Source organism: Pinus tabuliformis, chromosome 4_2 (assembly GCF_031772625.1).
Source record: "Pinus tabuliformis cultivar Carrire ecotype Pingquan chromosome 4_2, CPIR1, whole genome shotgun sequence".
NCBI lineage: Eukaryota > Viridiplantae > Streptophyta > Pinopsida > Pinales > Pinaceae > Pinus > Pinus tabuliformis.
Genome location: NC_142304.1, coordinates 446841347 through 446849763, shown reverse-complemented (window position 1 = coordinate 446849763; position 8417 = coordinate 446841347).

Below are 8417 nucleotides of genomic sequence, written 5' to 3'. Positions count from 1 at the left end.
GTAAATAGAAAAATATCTATTATAAGAACCAAAATATATTTTAAAGATTTCCAAAATCTTTTATTTCTTTTTTTAAAAGGTTACGAAAATCTTAATATATATAACACATATTTATTATTTTATGTACATTTATAAAACCAAATAATTAATAAAGGCAAATATAACTATGAAAAATAACAAGAAAGATGATTGAAACACATTCTCTTCTATGTTTAAATAGTTTATTTAGAAAATTAAAAATAAAAATATCTAACAACTAAAATTTATTTAAGAAATTATGCTAGGAATTCAAAGAGATTTCATCCATGGGGTAAGTATAATTCACACTTTACCAAGCTTTTGTCAATTGAAATGCATTCATGAATATCAAAAACCAAAAGTAAAGTGTTTCAAGAGAAAAACAATCAAGTCCATCAAAAATAAAGTAATGCAAAAACTCAATTTTTAATGAAAGTAAGAGCTTTGTAAAAAATGATGCTTTGCTCAAATCAAATATTATTTAATTGGTGATAATATTTTAGATATATTATTTTAAGGTGTACACTGAGTTACATATCCTCAATTGAATTGTTCTATTTTTCCAAAAGTATAAAATTAGAAATAAGGCATAATTCTCAAAATTAAAAATAAGGCACGACATACTAATCATATTTTTAAGGTTTCATTCCAAGGAAACAAGTCATCACTCCATGAACGAAAATCAATCATAAAACATTTCAAAACTTAAAAAGAATGAAAACATTGAAAAAGAAAACACCATAGAACCGCCCCTTCAAATTAAGAAATGTAAGATTAAGTGACATGAAAAAGGACAATAATTGCAAAATTTAATGGGGGTCCATTACATTTTTGCCAAAAATTAAGGGGAGTTGTTGAGGGATTAACATCTACGAAGGCAAAAAGGACTTTTGGGGAAAGGGGAATTGATGGCCTTTGGAATTAGACCTAGTCAAGGACTCATCCTCCTCAAATTTGGGGAGGAAGTCTTATCTCCAACATGCATAGGAAATATCCCTAAAAGATATCCAACAAGGATTTTTTTATTTATTAAAGTGGTCCTTAGAGCAAGACAAGTCCTATCCAAGGTTTCATAATGATTATCATATCTATTAACTTAAGGAGAATAGACAACCTCTCTAAAAAACTTGTCTTAGCCTAATTAATAGAATTCCATAAGATACATGTGATCATGTTTCAAGAAATGATAGGAGGAGGGATCACAGGTCAAAAGATCCCTAGAGAATATTTTCAAGGACTAGCAATGTGACAAATTTATGTAGACAATAACTTGAAGGGGATTTTGATTGAGTGGAAAAAATATATTCCCTTACCAATTTTTATATCTTTATGATTAGGTATTTGGAATGAGATTTTATTCCAAGAAATTGGGTAGAAGATCTTAGGAATAAATTTTTGTGAGATCTATGTTAAAAGGAAACCTTTATGGGATAAATTTTATGCACTGGATTGTTTACAAAATGATAGGGTGATAGTTGGAGGTGACTTAAATTTCACCCTTAACCTGTTTATGGGATGGGATCAAGCTACACGGGTTAATAAAATGAGAGAATAATTTAGATATAAGATTGAGTGAATTAGATCTTATGGATGTGGATCCCCTAAAATTGTTCCTATCTAGAGGAATAATAGGATAGGGGAAGCCAAGATATCAAAGAGGCTTAATAGATTCTTGGTATATGAAATCTAATGGATAAGATGGATAAGGTTAGATCTTGGGTGGAGGCTAGAGGAGGTTAAAATCACTTTCCCACCCCCATCCACAAAGAAAACCAAGACTCAAAGCCAACAAGCCCTTACAAATTCAGTTCTAACTAGATGGAGGATGAGGAGTGGGTTGACTTTGTAACGAAGACATTGGTAGGGCTCGGTGAGAACTCAAGAGAAACAAGTTTTTAATTTTTGTAAATCACTATAGGAATTTAAGGCAGTTGTGTCAACATGATAATAATTAAACATAAGCAGTGGAATAAAGAGCTAAGAGAGGTTGAAGGTGAGATTACATAAAAGTATGAGAACAATGAGGTAGATATTTTTACTTAAGAAAGACAAAAAAATACTAAGGAACTTGGAATCTAGGAAGACAATATATTTGGATTAGAGGGAGGTAGAGGGGAGAATGAAATGCATGCTAGATAGTTTGGCTATAAAAGGGTGATGAGAATGCAACTTCATTTATTTTATTTTATTTTTAATCTTTTAATTCACATTTTTACAAATCACTAGAAGAGGATCAATTCTATACGAAGACGAACAAGGATAATGGTAGTAAGGCCAACAATTTCAAGGAAATTTGATAAATGGGGTAGTATATTTCTAGGTTATTTATAAATAACCAAACAACACAAATATAGTAAAATCCTTAATAGGCCATCTATTTTCCCAAGGTTTATTGCAATGGAGGAAAGTCAAGCTTTGATGGAAGAAGTTACAAATGATTTACTAAAAACAATCTTAGCCTCCTTGAAAAGAGATAGGAGTGTAAGGGTAAATGGGTGGCTAGTAAAGTTATTCATGGGATTTTATGATATATTGGAAGGGAATTTAATAAGGGTAGTGGAGGAGGCAAGGGCTCTTGGAAATATATTAGTATATTTCATATCTACCTTTTTAGCTTTGATTTCAAAAAAGGATAAATCCAAAATCCTTCAATGGGTTCAAGCCAATATCCTTATGTAATTGCATCTACAAAATCATTACAAAGGTTTTATTAGTTAAAATAAAGAAAGTATTCTCAAAATAAAATTCATAAGAGCGATTTGACTTTTACGCTTAGTCCTCTAGGAGATTAGCTGAAGCACAAAAGTATTTTGAAGAATTTTCATTTACTCATATTTATCGGGAGCTAAATGGGGGAGTAGAATTTTTATCAAAGGAAGCTCAATAGGTTGCATGATACATTGTCAATTGGGTTTAGTTCAGGTGAACGAGAGGAGGAAGGAGATCCTCTCCACCCATGTTCAAATCTCACTTGTGACATGTTTTCTCTGTTTGAGCCAATTATTGATGGAGATAGCAAGGTACCAACAATCTCATTCTTTCTTATGGGCTTTCTAGTAGGATGAATTGTACTCCAAGGAATAAAAAGGGTTTTAGAAAGTATTCAAGTTCTAGAGGATTCAAGAGAAGGCAACACAGTTACCTCCTCATTTAGTTTTCAAGTTGTTATTTTTTCCTAAGATTAGATGGGGATTTATTTATCTCTGATATATATTTTATAACCATGTTTGGGTTTATTTCATTTTTGTAATGGGAACTTCAATCTAAATTTGTTGATTCCTTTAATAATGTTTATAGACTTAAAGCAAATGTAGTTTTGAAAGGTCTCTTGTGACTAATGATATGATAATGAAGCAGTATAATTAATGTTGGTTTTTTCAAGGGATTTTAAAGACTATGATAATAGAGTAGGTTTCGTTTATTTATCCATAGAAATGAAAAGTGCTATAGGCATGTGAAAGGTATAATTTCTTTTCAAACCATGGCTATAAATGGTGATTTTTTCTTTGGAAAAATGTTAATATTGAATGACCATAATTATATCATAATAATTAACAATTAGAAATATGATGCAAATATGAAACTAACAAAACATATTTTCATTTCACGTCAATAAAAGGAACATAAATGTGACACAATGTGATGGTAAACTGGAAACACTAAATTCATTGTGCGTGGTGTCATACATACTTAGGAAAGAAACATTAGCAAATTATAATCACGATGATAAGGCCTTGTATTGTAGTAGTGGTCTAAATTAGGAGGTTTATGAGTTAATCTAACTTAGCCTCCTAGCCTTTTTATTCTTTAGGGTCCTACATATCTCTCTTATCTATAATTCTTGTTTATTTATACATAGGGATTCTATCCAACTAATTTATCTATTTTGACATGGTTATAAGAAATATTGCTATTTGAGATCTAGTAATTCTATATTTAGCAATATTGCCTATGGATTCTTTCAGATAGACCACATTGTTGTCTTTATTTGGACGTTTAAAACCATATTAACTTGGTCATCATCAAGAAGAAAGAATGATTGAATGAAACATATTCATTCATTCTTATTAATGATATACCATAATAGTTGGTCTAAAACATCAAAATAAGAGCAAAATTATTTTTTATGAAAGAATCCATAACAATATTACCAACCACAAAATTATTAGATCTCAAGTAAAATTATTCATTCTTCTTAAAAATGGACCATTTTAGTATGGTCCAAAATATCGAAACAAAAACAAATATGATCTGAAAGAATCCATAAACAAAGCTCTTGAAGATGAGTGTAACAAACTTGGTAAAAATTGTATGTAATAAAGTTAATAAACGCAAAATAAGACCACGGGTAAGGGACACTTATTCGAAGCTGAATGTTGGGCAAAGATATCCTAGTGGGCATCACCAGATGTGTGTGTTTTGGCTAGGAAAATTGGAAAATGCTAAGGCAAAGGCATTTTTGGCACATTTATTTATGGAAATAAAGGAAATTAGGAGAAAAGTAAGGTGAAAGGTCACAGTTTGCATGTGAGGAGGAAATTGAAGGAAAATAATGGAAAATGAAGAAAATAGAGGCCTCATGCATAAAAAGGCTTATGAGGATCAGCTAGTAACCTTTTGTCAGTTCAAGTTTGGAGCTCTCTCATTATCATCTCTCTCTCTCTCTCTCTCTCACTCTTGGTCACTTAGAGTTTTCTTAGAGCACTCTAGTTTGGAGCAAGGAAAGGAAAGAAACGAAACGAAACGAAAAGTAAGCAAGGATCAATGAAAGGAAAGTAGGACACAAGCAGCTTCAACAAGAATATTTGCAGGTAACCTTTTGCATGTGTGATTTCCTAGCTGGTTTGGACATGCATGGCTTTGCATGTTGGTGTATGGTTCTCTTGCTGTGGTGGCATGTTTTTTTTGGGTTATGACAATGGATTTCAGCCTAGCCTAGCCTTTTCCTAGATGCAATAGTATGTTGGGATGTTATTTCATTTTTTGAGCTTTGGAATTGCCGGATGGATTTCAGAATCCAGGGCAGAGGTGGTTTCAAGGTTCATTCCAAAAGGCCTAAGAATCCCTTGACCAGCTTTGGCGGGATACACGGTAAAGCCTGAGGGAGCAGTCTCAGTTTAAGGCCTAGTGATCCGATTTTGGATTGCAGTAAAGCCCGAGAGACAAGGAGACTGAAAACTCCTCAAGGATAGTGATAGATTCCATACGGAATTCCAAGTTCTGTTTGGTTGTGATCAGAGCACCAATTTTGGTGTGATCACGGTGTGATGAGGGTGGAGGTGGTTTAACCTCTGGATTCCCTTGGTTGTTCTTGGATTGGTTGTTCTATGAGATCTCACATTCATGCTTGGAATATGGCAAGGGGGTGACTGGCTAAAAGAAAGATTTGGTTCAACCATGTCTATGGTCGAGGTGGTACGTGGAAGTCTCGAACCTGGTCGGGTTTGCCTATGATTAATAAAAGCTAAGTTCTCTTACTTTTGCACTGATTTATATGTGGATTTAATGGTTGTCATATCTATGATATTTATATGGTTTTATGCTTGTTATAAGCACGGTTGAATGACTGGTTTATGTAATGGTTATTTCATATATTTACTTGTAACTAGTGAATGGATGGATGCAAGACCTAATTGATGATGTAGTAGTTAAATGGAGAAGGAGGTGATACTTATGGTTATGTTTCATAAGTTGTTTTAATCATTATTACTCGGTCTTGTATCCTAGACCTGTAGGTTGCATTAATGCTAAGTGTTTGACATAATTTCAGTCCCGGTTGGGGATGCTCAGGCCTAGTCCTGAGGGTGATTTTTGATTGATCATCATTGTTATCGTGTTTTTTAATGAATTCTAGAAGTTAAAACAAGTTCTGGGTAGAGACCAAGATTCTGGGCTAGAAAAGTGGCTTAAATCTTGGGGTTGCTGACACAGAATTATAGTTTTTGTTCCACAGTCGCTAGCAAGTAGGCCTGTGACAGCAACTTTGGGTTTCTGGTCGCTCCCTTGCCCATAGCATTGGAGAAACTATGGCCTAAGAGCTGCAAAATAGCAGTGGGACCTAGTGACAGGTTGTCTGAGTGGTTGACTTGTCTCTTGAGGGTTCTTTTGAGGATGTTGGATGACTGTATGTGATTATCCATCGATTCCACTTCTTTAAGGTGACATAGGAGGTCTAATTTGATCATAGTAGCATCTCTCCTCATTTTTGCCCCGGTTGGCATGGTTACTTTGGGTAGACCTGGGAGGGGGTGTTATAATGAGCCCAACCCATAGCTCGAAACGTTGAGTGTCAAAATCTTTAAGCAATATAATATAGTCCATATCTCTTAATTAACATCACATATATCATGAACATTAACTTTTTTATTTGCTCTTTTTGGAGAAACTAAAAACTTGACCTTACTTTATGGTTTTATTTTGGAGAAACTAAAAAATTTATCTTACTTTGTCTAGTAACAAGTTAATTGTAACCTTTGAATCACCATAAATGTTAGTTTTATATATAGGTTGATTAAGATAAGGTTTGATAACATGAGCCTCTTTTTAGTCCCTGTCATGAGGCAACATGGACTATAGCAATCACAATGCCTTGTTTCTATAAATCCTGGCACATAATCCAAGTCATAAACAAATATCAAACCTAAAGTTTTAATAAAAGTGACTTTTGTTATACTACTTTCTGGCAACCAATGAATCATTTTGCCTTCTTATTTGGCCTCTTTTCGAGGCGAGAGGCACATATTAGATGAAACTCTTTAGTTAAAAAAGCATATCGTCAAGAAATATTTTCATAACCAAGTAATGCTGAAAAATTAACGGTTTCAGCTAAAGAGTAAAGCCATATAATATTCGCCGAGACTGCACCTCCATAAATAGCCATATTCCAGACTGCACCTCCATAAATAGTTTGCAAGCTGTGTTTTTGTTTATTTTATTTTCTATGTGCAGGGACATGCCCCTGCATTCATGTGCTCCAATTCTCTCTACCAAGCAACCAAATTCCTCTACTCCAATGCACCTAGTGATAGCAAGGGGAAACCTGAGATAGTGTACGCGAAGCTCCCATGACTTGCAAATATAGATTTGTTGGCTCTGTGATCTGCCCACCATTGCGAGTTGGTCTCCCTGCAGGTAGGAATTTGTACAGGCAGACCTACCCTTTAATACAGGAAAATCAACGTCGATGAACATCTTGCATCTTTAATAACAATTGACTAACTTTTCTTAATAATGCATTCACTTCTTATGTTTTTAACTTCTTCTTCTCTTGTTAACCATACAAGAGTGTGCTGAATCATCTTTGGATAGAGAAGTGTTGCAGGGTTCCAATGCATCAACGAAAACCAATTAAAGTTCTCGCCCTGAGAAAGGTATAATACTCCTCAAATGCAACGAACGACCTTTCCACCATTTTGAAACAAGTTAAAATCTTGAAATACATTGTAATATGATATGTTGCAGGAATTTAATATATTCAATTCTCTTAGCACCTAATATATGTTCCAAGGACTGCCTATGCCCTGGTCATATACTTATATTCCAAAAAGGTTGGACGTTGGAATGTTTTATATCATTTCTTTTAAACATTTGCTAGCGAAACATAACAATTTAGGTTATTAATGTAAACATAAATAATGTGTTTCAATGTTCCCGATATTTGATCTACCTTCTGCGAGAAGACAGAAGGATAGAGGGCTCGCATGCATGTCGGTGTTAGGCAGAAAACAAAGGCAGAGGATGAGAGGCCGCTAAAGAAAGAGAAAAGGTGGGAGCTCGGAAGGGATATTCTTGTGTTGGGAAAGAGACTAAATGAATCAACTTCTTCTCTTACACATTTTCTATAGGATTGAAATTTCTATATTTTAAGTACCTGGGAGAAGCTTGGCTGAGTGTTGCCAATCCATCATTGAGTGATTTCAAAACTGTTGTTGCTCATACCTTGATTTACTGTAATCCAGCCTGAGGCTTGCATAAAATAACACCATTCGTTCTTGTGATTCAATGTTGTTCTCAACAATCCGATACAGTAAAAACCCATTACAAAAATAAAAAATAAAAACAGTCACCCATTACAGAGATTAAAAAAACCAGCCAATGAAGAATAACATACAAAACATAAGGTGAATTGAGTAAATATGTACTCCTTTCAGACGTTGAGACTTTAGAAAATAAACATGCATCCATTAAAGTTTGAACCCCACAACTTCCTTTGTAATCACAGGTGCATACAGGGTGAGTTATTATCATAGTTACCAAATTCGAATTCGAATACGAATACGATTCGATACGGAAAAAATTCGACTGCATAAAATTCAATACGGAAAAAATTCGAAAATATACATCTTATATAGATTAACATATTATTATTATTATTTTCAAAAATTTATAAAATAAAAATG